General features: G+C 46.0%; 1 protein-coding gene across 1 annotated transcript in view; it reads left to right on the forward strand.

Moving 5' to 3' along the window:
• Positions 1-12,881, forward strand: part of LOC115116507 (adhesion G protein-coupled receptor B2-like) — a 154,394-nt gene that overhangs the window by 28,709 nt on the left and 112,804 nt on the right. The gene's annotated exons all lie outside the window — the stretch shown is intronic.

The raw sequence follows: 12,881 nt of genomic DNA on the forward strand, positions 1-12,881 counted from the left end.
TACATAAAGATATATGAATGAGTGATGGTACAGAACGGCATAGGCAAGATGCAGTAGATGGTATCGAGTACAGTATATACATATGAGATGAGTAATGTAGGGTATGTAAACAAAGTGGCATAGTTTAAAGTGGCTAGTGATACATGTATTACATAAAGATGCAGTAGATGATATAGAGTACAGTATATACATATACATATGAGATGAAAAATGTAGTGTATGTAAACATTATATTAAGTAGCATTGTTTAAATTGGCTAGTGATATATTTTACATCAATTCCCATCAATTCCCATTATTAAAGTGGCTGGAGTTGAGTCAGTGTGTTGGCAGCAGCCACTCAATGTTAGTGGTGGCTGTTTAACAGTCTGATGGCCTTGAGATAGAAGCTGTTTTTCTCGGTCCCTGCTTTGATGCACCTGTACTGACCTCGCCTTCTGGATGATAGCGGCGTGAACAGGCAGTGACTCGGGTGGTTGTTGTCCTGGAGGGCAGGTAGTTTGACCCCGGTGATGCGTTGTGCAGACCTCACTACCCTCTGGAAAGCCTTACGGTTGTGGGCGGAGCAGTTGCCGTACCAGGCGGTGATACAGCCCGCCAGGATGCTCTCGATTGTGCATCTGTAGAAGTTTGTGAGTGCTTTTGGTGACAAGCCGAATTTCTTCAGCCTCCTGAGGTTGAAGAGGCGCCGCTGCACCTTCTTCACGATGCTGTCTGTGTGGGTGGGCTATTTCAGTTTGTCTGTCATGTGTACGTCAAGGAACTTAAAACTTACTACCCTCTCCACTACTGTTCCATCGATGTGGACAGGAGGGTGCTCCCTCTGCTGTTTCCTGAAGTCCACGATCATCTCCTTTGTTTTGTTGACGTTGAGTGTGAGGTTATTTTACTGACACGAGGGCACTCACCTCCTCCCTGCAGGCCGTCTCATCGTTGTTGGTAATCAAGCCTACCACTGTAGTGTCGTCCTCAAACTTGATGATTGAGTTGGAGGCGTGCATGGCCACGCAGTCGTGGGTGAACAGGGTGTACAGGAGAGGGCTCAGAACGTCCCCTTGTGGGGCCCCAGTGTTGAGGATCAGCAGGGTGGAGATGTTGTTACCTACCCTCACCACCTGGGGGCAGCCCGTCAGGAAGTCCAGTACCCAGTTGCACAGGGCGGGGTCGAGACCCAGGGTCTTGAGCTTGATGACAAGTTTGGAGGGTACTATGGTGTTAAATGCTGAGCTGTAGTCGATGAACAGCATTCTCACAAAGGTATTCCTCTTGTCCAGATGGGTTAGGGCAGTGTGCAGTGTGGTTGAGATTGCATCGTCTGTGGACCTATTTGGGTGTTAAGCAAATTGGAGTGGGTCTAGGGTGTCTGGTAGAGTGGAGGTGATATGGTCCTTGACTAGTCTCTCAAAGCACTTCATGATGACAGAAGTGAGTGCTATGAGGTGGAAGTCGTTTAGCTCAGTTACCTTAGCTTTCTTGGGAACAGGAAAAATGGTGGCCTTCTTGAAGCATGTGCGAAAAGCAGACTGGGATAAGGAGGATTGAATATGATCGTAAACACACCAGCCAGCTGGAGGGCGCGGCTGGGGATACTGTCTGGGCCTGCAGCCTTGCGAGCGTTAACACGTTAGCCGCCCTGTTGGATGTGTGTGTGTGTGTGTGTGTGTGTGTGTGTGTGTGTGTGTGTGTGTGTGTGTGTGTGTGTGTGTGTTTGTGTGTGTTTAATCTAATAGCTCTGTTTTCTTCCATTCATTAATACAGTGAAGACAGTTTCCAGCCGCAGTTTTAATTGCATAATTGTCTCTATGCTCAACTGCTCAAAGGCAACATTCATCACATGTTTTATTTTTATTTATTTTTTATTTAAATTGGTCTTAAATTGTGCTGTGATGCCACTCTTGGGAGAATTTGAATTGAATATTTTGATGATTTAAAATAGAAAATGTAGGATGTTTAATATACAGTTAAATTGAAACTACAAAGCCTTTGGTGAGCAGTGGAAATACTATCCTTTTGAAGAATAATGTACACAATCAATCAATCAATTAATCAACACCTAACAGGCGGAATCTGTAGTCAAACATATCCTACATATTACTTAATGATTGGTCATCAAATGAAATGTTATTTATAAAGCCCTTTTTACATCAGCTGATATCTCAAAGTGCTGTACAGAAACCCAGCCTAAAACCCCAAACAGCAAGCAATGCAGGTGTAGAAGCATGGTGGCTAGGAAAAACTCCCTAGAAAGGCCAGAACCTAGGAAGAAACCTAGAGAGGAACCAGGCTCTGAGGGGTGGCCAGTCCTCTTCTGGCTGTGCCAGGTGGAGATTCTAACAGAACATGGCCAAGATGTTCAAATGTTTATAGGTGACCAGCAGGGTCAAATAATAATAATCACAGTAGTTGTCAAGGGTGCAGCAAGTCAGCACCTCAGGAGTAAATGTCAGTTGGCTTTTCATAGCCGATCATTCAGAGTATCTCTACCGCTCCTGATGTCTCTAGAGAGTTGAAAACAGCATGTCTGGGACAGGTAGCACGTCCGGTGAACAGATCAGGACTCCATAGCCGCAGGCAGAACAGTTGAAACTGGAGCAGCAGCACGGCCAGGTGGACTGGGGACAGCAAGGAGTCATCAGGCCAGATAGTCCTGAGACATGGTCCTAGGGCTCAGGTCCTCAGAGAGAGAGAAAAAGAAAGAAAGAAAGAAAAAGAGAAAGAAAGAAAGAGAGAAAGAGAGAAAGATTAGAGAGAGCATACTTAAATTCACACAGGACACCGGATAAGACAGGAGAAATACTCCAGATATAACAGACCGACCCTAGCCCCCCCGACACAAACTAATGCAGCATACATACTGGAGGCTGAGACAGGAGTGGTCAGGAGACACTGTGGCCCCATCCGACGATTCCCCCGGACATGGCCAAACAGACAGGATATAACCCCACCCACTTTGCCAAAGCACAGCCCCCACACCACTAGAGGGATAGCTTCAACCACCAACTTATCATCCTGACACAAGGCCAAGAATAGCCCACAAAGATCTCCGCCACGGCACAACCCAAGGGAGGGGGGTTGCCAACCCAGACAGGAAGATCACGTCAATGACTCAAACCACTCAAGGGACGCACTCCTCCCAGGGACGGCATGGAAGAGTAACAGTAAGCCAGTGACTCTTGGGACGGCATTTACCACCTTCACAAGTGCAGTCTCAGTGCTATGATGGGGTCTAAAACCAGACTGAAGCGTTTCTTATACGTTGTTTGTTTTCAGGAAGGCAGTGAGTTGCAACGCAACAGCTTTTTCAAAAAAATGTTTTGCCTGTTTACATCCGATTTGAATCTCATTGGTCAGTGTTCACCTGAGCTGTGCTCTCAGTGGTCACCTGAGCTGTGTTCTCATTAGTCAGCGTTCACCTGAGCTGGACTATGTTAACTTCCCCATCGTCAACATAGGAGCCAACCAGTCACATTAACTTCCCCATCGTTAACATAGGAGCCAACCAGTCACATTAACTTCCCCTTCGTTAACATAGGAGCCAACCAGTCACATTAACTTCCCCTTCGTTAACATAGGAGCCAGCCAGTCTGATTACCAAGCAGAGAGGTACAGAGATCACTGTCACACAGCAATACATCCAAACACCCAGGATTATAGCCTGTGTGTGTGTGTGTGTGTGTGTGTGTGTGTGTGTGTGTGTGTGTGTGTGTGTGTGTGTGTGTGTGTGTGTGTGTGTGTGTGTGTGTGTGTGTGTGTGTGTGTGTGTGTGTGTGTGTGTGTGCATGCTCCTCTGGTAGGGGCTCAGGGAAGATGAGCACAGTAGTGCTTTTATCTGTAACCCAGGGAGAATTGTGTGTGTGTACATGTCCCATGGTGTGTGTATAACCCAGGGAGATATGGAGACTGATGGGTACCTGAGAAAGGATCCTACAGAGATATAACAACATACTGCAGTGCAAAAAGTTTGTTTACAGAAGTATTTCACCTTTCCCCACCCCCTTGTTACTAGAAAAAGACAAACCTCCAGGGGCATAGAAACAAACAGATAGACAGGACAGTGGTGGAGGAGAAACACAGAACATCAGAGAGGAGAAACACAGAGCATCAGAGAGGAGAAACACAGAGCATCAGAGAGGACAGTAGTGGAGGAGAAACACAGAGCATCAGAGAGGAGACACAGAGCATCAGAGAGGAGACACACAGAGCATCAGAGAGGACAGTAGTGGAGGAGAAACACAGAGCATCAGAGAGGAGACACACAGAGCATCAGAGAGGAGACACACAGAGCATCAGAGAGGAGAAACACAGAGCATCAGAGAGGACAGTAGTGGAGGAGAAACACAGAGCATCAGAGAGGAGACACACAGAGCATCAGAGAGGACAGTGGTGGAGGAGAAACACAGAACATCAGAGAGGAGAAACACAGAGCATCAGAGAGTAGTGGAGAGAACACAGAGCATCAGAGAGGACAGTAGTGGAGGAGAAACACAGAGCATCGGAGAGGAGACACACAGAGCATCAGAGAGGACAGTAGTGGAGGAGAAACACAGAGCATCGGAGAGGAGACACACAGAGCATCAGAGAGGAGAAACACAGAGCATCAGAGAGGACAGTAGTGGAGGAGAAACACAGAGCATCGGAGAGGAGACACACAGAGCATCAGAGAGGACAGTGGTGGAGGAGAAACACAGAACATCAGAGAGGAGAAACACAGAGCATCAGAGAGGAGACACACAGAGCATCAGAGAGGACAGTGGTGGAGGAGAAACACAGAACATCAGAGAGGAGAAACACAGAGCATCAGAGAGGACAGTAGTGGAGGAGAAACACAGAGCATCAGAGAGGACAGTAGTGGAGGAGAAACACAGAGCATCAGAGAGGAGAAACACAGAGCATCAGAGAGGAGAAACACAGAGCATCAGAGAGGAGAAACACAGAGCATCAGAGAGGACAGTAGTGGAGGAGAAACACAGAGCATCAGAGAGGAGAAACACAGAGCATCAGAGAGGAGAAACACAGAGCATCAGAGAACATCAAAGGAGGAGAAACACAGAGCATCAGAGAGGACAGTGGTGGAGGAGAAACACAGAGCATCAGAGAGGACAGTGGTGGAGGAGAAACACAGAACATCAGAGAGGAGAAACACAGAGCATCAGAGAGGACAGTAGTGGAGGAGAAACACAGAGCATCAGAGAGGAGACACACAGAGCATCAGAGAGGAGAAACACAGAGCATCAGATAGGACAGTGGTGGAGGAGAAACACAGAACATCAGAGAGGAGAAACACAGAGCATCAGAGAGGACAGTGGTGGAGGAGAAACACAGAACATCAAAGAGGAGAAACACAGAGCATCAGAGAGGACAGTGGTGGAGGAGAGAGGACAGTAGTCAGAGAGGAGAAACAAAGAGCATCAGAGAGGAGAAACACAGAGCATCAGAGAGGAGAAACACAGAGCATCAGAGAGGAGAAACAAAGAGCATCAGAGAGGAGAAACACAGAGCATCAGAGAGGACAGTAGTGGAGGAGAAACAAAGAGCATCAGAGAGGAGAAACACAGAGCATCAGAGAGGAGAAACACAGAGCATCAGAGAGGAGAAACAAAGAGCATCAGAGAGGAGAAACACAGAGCATCAGAGAGGAGAAACACAGAGCATCAGAGAGGAGAAACACAGAGCATCAGAGAGGAGAAACACAGAGCATCAGAGAGGACAGTAGTGGAGGAGAAACACAGAGCATCAGAGAGGAGACACACAGAGCATCAGAGAGGACAGTAGCGGAGGAGAAACACAGAGCATCAGAGAGGAGACACACAGAGCATCAGAGAGGACAGTAGTGGAGGAGAAACACAGAGCATCAGAGAGGAGACACACAGAGCATCAGAGAGGAGAAACACAGTGCATCAGAGGAGAAACACAGAGCATCAGAGAGGACAGTAGTGGAGGAGAAACACAGAGCATCAGAGAGGACAGTAGTGGAGGAGAAACACAGAACCTTTTTACCTTGTCAGCTTGTGGATTCGATCTAGCAACCTTTCGGTTACTGGCCAAACGCTCTAACCACTAGGCTACCTGCCGCCCCCTATATATGACTTGCATTAATTGATACGGACTTCCTGTAGAGATAATTGTGTGTGTGTGTGTGTGTGTGTGTGTGTGTGTGTGTGTGTGTGTGTGTGTGTGTGTGTGTGTGTGTGTGTGTGTGTGTGTGTGTGTGTGTGTGTGTGTGTGTGTATCCTGTCAATTTCTAAAACATACACTCAGTTGGGGATTTAAGGGCTGCATCGGGACACACATTTCTTGAGCAAATCTCACTCCCTACCCTTGAGTGTTTGTAAGCCTGAAGGTGTGTGTGTGAGTGTGTGTAACCATGTTTTATCCAAGTGTGTGTGTGTGTGCGTGTGTGAGTGCGTTCGTGCGGAAAGTAAAATGCTACATTGGCCAGCAGTTTCTGTTCACAGTTCAGTTTTGTTGTGTTTAGTTTTTTTAGGCCCATATGTCCTCACCATCTGGTGTCCCCACATCCACACTCTCCACTCCACTCCACTCTCTCTCTCTCTCTCTCTCTCTCTCTCTCTCTCTCTCCCTTTCTCTCACTCTCTCGCGCTCTGCTCTCTGCTCTCTCTCTCTCTCTCTCTCTCTCTCTCTCTCTCTGCTCTCTCTCTCTCTCTCTCTCTCTCTCTCTCTCTCTCTCTCTCTCTGCTCTCTCTCTCTCTCTCTCTCTCTCTCTCTCTCTTTACAGTATGCCTTTATTTCTCTCTCTCTGTTTATCATATTAATGGATCTGTGTCAAATTGTATGCAACTTGGTTCAGGTGGACTGAGATCTCTACCTGGGTTCAGGTGGAGTGAGGTCTCTAATGGGTTCAGGTGGAGGGAGGTCTCTACCTGGGATCAGGTGGAGTGAGGTCTCTAATGGGTTCAGGTGGAGGGAGGTCTCTACCTGGGTTCAGGTGGAGGGAGGTCTCTACCTGGGTTCAGGTGGAGTGAGGTCTCTAATGGGTTCAGGTGGAGGGAGGTCTCTACCTGGGATCAGGTGGAGTGAGGTCTCTAACTGGGTTCAGGTGGTGTGAGATCTCTAATGGGATCAGGTGGAGTGAGATCTCTAATGGGTTCAGGTGGAGTGAGGTCTCTAATGGGTTCAGGTGGAGTGAGGTCTCTAATGGGTTCAGGTGGAGTGAGGTCTCTAATGGGTTCAGGTGGAGTGAGGTCTCTAACTGGGTTCAGGTGGTGTGAGATCTCTAATGGGTTCAGGTGGAGTGAGGTCTCTAATGGGTTCAGGTGGAGTGAGGTCTCTAATGGGTTCAGGTGGAGTGAGGTCTCTAATGGGTTCAGGTGGAGTGAGGTCTCTAATGGGTTCAGGTGGAGTGAGGTCTCTAATGGGTTTAGGTGGAGTGAGGTCTCTAACTGGGTTCAGGTGGAGTGAGGTCTCTAATGGGTTCAGGTGGAGTGAGGTCTCTAATGGTTTCACACACACACCCTACCTTACCCCACCCTACCCCTACCCTAATCTACCCTACCCCTACCCCTACCCCTACTCTACCCTACCATGCCCTGCCCTATTCCTACCCCTAATCCTACTATACCATACCCTACCCTTCCCTACCCCTACCCTACCCTACCCCACCCCTACCCCTACCCCTACTCTACTCTACCCACCCCTCCCCTCCCCCCCCTTCCCCTACCCCTACACCTACCCTACCCTACCCTACCCCCCACTTTACCAACTCCTACCCCTACCCCTACCCTACTCCTACCCACCCCTACCCCTACCCCAACCCTACCCCTACCCCAACCCTACCCCTACCCTACCCTACACTACCCAACCCCTACCCTACCCCTACCCTATCCTACCCTGACCCTACCCTACCCCTACCATACAACCTACCCCTACCCTAACCGGACCCAATTGCTACTTCCAAATGTAAGGCCCAACCTACTCGACACCTGAAATCAGAAATAACTACCTCTGTCAGTAAATCCATTATCTGCTGCTCTGTCTGTGACTCGTTCCCTGAGCGCTGCACACTCTGAATGAGCTCTGTTCATGGAGGGGAAGGGAAAGGACAGGGAAAAGGGATACCTAGCCAGTTGTACCACTGAATGCTTTCAACTGAAATGTGTATTATGTATCCATAGCAACAACTCTACTTGGGCTGCACTGCTCAATGAAGAGACTTGAGAGAGCAGTTAGCTACTTTTCCTCACTTGAAGTGGTCAGGTATTCTGCTACTCTGCATTCTCTGTTTAGGGCCAAATAACATTCTAGCTTGCTCAGTTTGTTTTGTAAATTCTTTCCATTGTGTCAAGTAATGATCTTTTTGATTTGTCATGATTTGGTTGGGTCTAATTATGTTGTTGTCCTATGGGGTCTGTTTGTGAACAGAGCCCCAGGACCAGCTTGCTTAGGGAACTCTTCTCCAGGTTCATCTCTCTGTAGATGATGGTTCTCTCTCTGTCTCTCTCTCTCTCTCTCTCTCTCTCTCTCTCTCTCTCTCTCTCTCTCTCTGTGTCTCCCTGGCTGGGTCATGTCTCTCTCTCTCTCACTATCTCTGGCTGGTTCATGTCCCTCTCTCTATCTCTCTCTCTGTCTTTCAGGCAGGGTCATGTCTCTCTCTCTCACTCTCTCTCTCTGGCTGGGCCTGTCTCTCTCTCTCTCTCTCTTTCTCTCTGGCTGGGTCATGTCTGTCCCTCTTTCTCTCTCTCTCCCTCTGGCTGGCTGGGTCATGTCTCTCACGTTCTCTCTCTCTCTCTGGCTGGCTGGGTCATGTCTCTCACGTTCTCTCTCTCTCTCTCTGGCTGGGTCATGTCTCTCACGTTCTCTCTCCCTCTCTCTGGCTGGGTCATGTCTCTCACGTTCTCTCTTCCTCTCTCTGGCTGGGTCATGTCTCTTACGTTCTCTCTCTCTCTCTCTGGCTGGGTCATGTCTCTCACGTTCTCTCTCTCTCTCTCTCTGGCTGGGTCATGTCTCTCTCACATGTTCTCTCTCTCTCTCTCTCTCTGGCTGGGTCATGGTTGGGTCATGTTTCTCTCAGGGTCGTTTCTCTCTCTCTCTCTCTCTGGCTGGGTCATGTCTCTCACGTTCTCTCTCTCTCTCTCTCTGGCTGGGTCATGTCTCTCATGTTCTCTCTCTCTCTCTCTCTGGTTGGGTCATGTTTCTCTCTCTCTCTCTCTCTCTGGCTGGGTCATGTCTCTCATGTTCTCTCTCTCTCTCTGGTTGGGTCATGTTTCTCTCTCTCTCTCTCTCTCTGGTTGGGTCATGTTTCTCTCTCTCTCTCTCTCTGTGTCTCCCTGGCTGGGTCATCTCTCTCTCTCTCACTATCTCTGGCTCTCTGGTTGGGTCATGTTTCTCTCTCTCTCTCTCTCTGGTTGGGTCATGTTTCTCTCTCTCTCTCTCCCTCTGGCTTGGGTCATGTCTCTCTCTCTCTGGCTGGGTCATCTCTCTCTCTCTCTCTGGGTCATCTCTCTCTCTCTCTCTCAATTCAATTCAATTGACTTTATTGACATGGCATGTCTCTCAAGTTCCTCTCTCTCTGGCTGGGTCATGTCTTACATTGTCAAAGCATACTTATCGAAAAATAAAAATAAAAAGATATGTTAATACATATATTTATATATAAATAAACGGTGGGACCAACAGCAATAATAATAGTCGTAGTGGACATGGGATTTCCATTAACAACAACTACAACAACAATATTAATGAGAACAACAATACATTAAAGCAATAGTAGTAGACCAGTGTCAACATGACTGAGAAGACACATGACCTGGTAGTAGACCAGTGTCAACATGACTGAGAAGACACATGACCTGGTAGTAGACCAGTGTCAACATGACTGAGAAGACACATGACCTGGTAGTAGACCAGTGTCAACATGACTGAGAAGACACATGACCTGGTAGTAGACCAGTGTCAACATGACTGAGAAACACATGACCTGGTAGTAGACCAGTGTTTTCAACATGACTGAGAAGACAATACATGACCTGGTAGTAGACCAGTGTCAACATGACTGAGAAGACACATGACCTGGTAGTAGACCAGTGTCAACATGACTGAGAAGACACTTGACCTGGTAGTAGACCAGTGTCAACATGACTGAGAAGACACATGACCTGGTAGTAGACCAGTGTCAACATGACTGAGAAGACACATGACCTGGTAGTAGACCAGTGTCAACATGACTGAGAAGACACATGACCTGGTAGTAGACCAGTGTCAACATGACTGAGAAGACACATGACCTGGTAGTAGACCAGTGTCAACATGACTGAGAAGACACATGACCTGGTAGTAGACCAGTGTCAACATGACTGAGAAGACACATGACCTGGTAGTAGACCAGTGTCAACATGACTGAGAAGACACATGACATGGTATGAAAGACAAAACAAAACAAGATGGGAAATATTGTCAACATTATTTTGCACTTTTCACTGGCTGGGCCTCAGGTTGTGGCAGGAGGACACATATTTGGCTGCCAAAACTGCACATCTTTGCTTTTCACTCAATAAATATGAGATTTTTCTTCATCTTTTATAGTTTCAAATTATTTGTATTAAATTATAATTTTGGGAAAGAAATATTCTCTTAGGTCTGAGTATTTGTCACAGTGTAGTAGGAAATGCAGCTCTGTCTCTACCTCTCCCCTGGAGCAGAGTGAGCACAGACTGTCCTCTCTGGGCAGCCAGGTTTGTCTGTGACAACTGGTCTCTATAGCCAGACTGTGCTCACTGAGTCTGTACCTAGTCAATTTTTTCCTCAGTTTTCTATCAGTCACAGTGGTCAGATAGTCTGCCACCATGTACTGTCTGTTTAGAGCCAAATATCATTGAAGTTTACTTAGATTTTTTGTGGCATCTTTCCAATAGGTGATATATTTTTATTTTTGTTTTGTGATGATTTGTTTGGGCCAGATTTTCTGAGTGCTGTCCTGAGGCTCTATGGGGTTGGTTTGGGTTGGTGAACTGAGCCTCAGAACAGGCTGGCTGAGGGGACTCTTCTCTTGTTTCATCTCTTGACATTGTAGACCTGTGTGATGGAATGTTTTGGGGTCACTTGTTTCTAGATGGTTGTCAAATTTGATGGCTCTTTTTTCTATTCGAATGAGGAGGGGTATTGGCCCAATTCTCCTCTACATGCGTTATTTTGAGTTTTTGTTTGCACTTGCAATACAGTCTTGCAAAACTCTGCATTTCGATTGGATGTTTGTTCCATTTGCAAAATTCATTATTAGAGATTGGACCCCATACTTCACTGCCATATAGAGCAATTGGTTCTATAACTGATTGAAAAATGTTGAGCCAGATTCTAATTGGAATTTCGATGTTGATGTTCCTTTTAATGGCATAGAATGCTCTTCTTGCTTTGTCTCTCAGCTCATTCACAGCCATGTGAGAGCTACCTGTGTTGCTGATATTTAGTCCTCGACATGCATAGTTTTTGGTGTGTTCTAATAGAACTGTGTCCAAATAGAATTTATATTTGTCATCCTTATTTCTGGACCTTTTTTGGAATATCATTATATTTGTTTTTTTAGGTTAACGGTCAGAGCCCAGGTCTGACAGAACATGTGAAGATGATCTAGGTGCTGCTGTAACCCCTCTTTAGTGGGAGACAGCAGCACCAGGTCATCTGCGTACACAGTGTTGTGTAGGGTGATACAAGGCGCTAATTTTTTTGCCAAATCATTAATGTAGATGTTAAATAGTGTTGGACTTATTGGCCAGCCCTGTTTCACTCCACGTCTCTGAGAGAAGAAGTCTGTTTGCTTGTTGCCAATTTTAACCGCACATTTGTTTTTAGTGTACATTGATTTAATAAAATCATACGTTTTCCCTCCAATACCACTTTCTATTTGTTTATAAAAAAGACCTTTGTGGCAAATTGAATCAAATGCTTTCTTGAAATCTACAAAACACGAGTAGATTTTGCCTTTGTTTAGGTTTTTCTTGTTTATCAATTAGAGTGTGGAGGGTGTAAATGTGGTCTGTTGTACGATCATTTTATTATACATCCAATCTGGCTTCTGCTCAGGACGTTGTGTTCGTCAAGGAAATTATGTAGTCTGCTGTTTATAACACATATGATACTGCAGAGAATTTTCCCCAAGTTGCTGTTAACGCAAACTCTTCTGTAATTATTTGGGTTAAATTTGTCTCCATTTTTATAGATTGGTGTGATCAATCCCTGGTTCCAAATATCGGGGAACATACATGCAGTGAGGATAATGTTGAAGAGTTTGAGTATAGCCAATTTGAATTTGTGGTCTGTATATTTGATCATTACATTTAAAATACCATCAGCACCACAGGCCTTTTTGGGTTGGAGAGTGCATAGTTCTTCTTCTGTAATTGGGGTATCCACAGGATTCTGATAGTCTTTTACTGCTGATTCAAGGATTTGTCATTTTTCTTGTATATCTTTTTGTTCTGGGCTCTTTGTTATATTGCTGTAGAGGTTTGCAAAGTGATTTCTCCACATATCCCCATTTTGGAGAGCCAATTCCTCCTGATGAGGTTTGTTTAATTTATTCCAATTCTCCCAGAAGTGGTTTGATTCTATGGATTCCTCAATTCCATCCAGCTGATTTCTAATGTGCTGTTCCTTTTTTGTTCTCAGGGAGTGTTTGTATTGCTTCAGTGTTTCCCCATTTTGAAGTCGTGTATTTTTGTTGCCTGGTTCGCTGTGTTTTTGATTAGATATATTTCTCAATGACTTTCTTAGGAGGCTAATTTTTCAAATATAAAGTTTATGTTCCAAACAGCCAAATTTACACCTTCATTGCTGTAGGAGAATGTTAAGGCTAAAAAGTTGTCCAGGAGAGATTGTATTTTTTGGCTACTAATTGCTTTTTGGTAGATGTCTGTACTGATTGTACTCCAT

This window comes from Oncorhynchus nerka, linkage group LG7 (assembly GCF_034236695.1).
Source record: "Oncorhynchus nerka isolate Pitt River linkage group LG7, Oner_Uvic_2.0, whole genome shotgun sequence".
NCBI classification, from domain to species: domain Eukaryota; kingdom Metazoa; phylum Chordata; class Actinopteri; order Salmoniformes; family Salmonidae; genus Oncorhynchus; species Oncorhynchus nerka.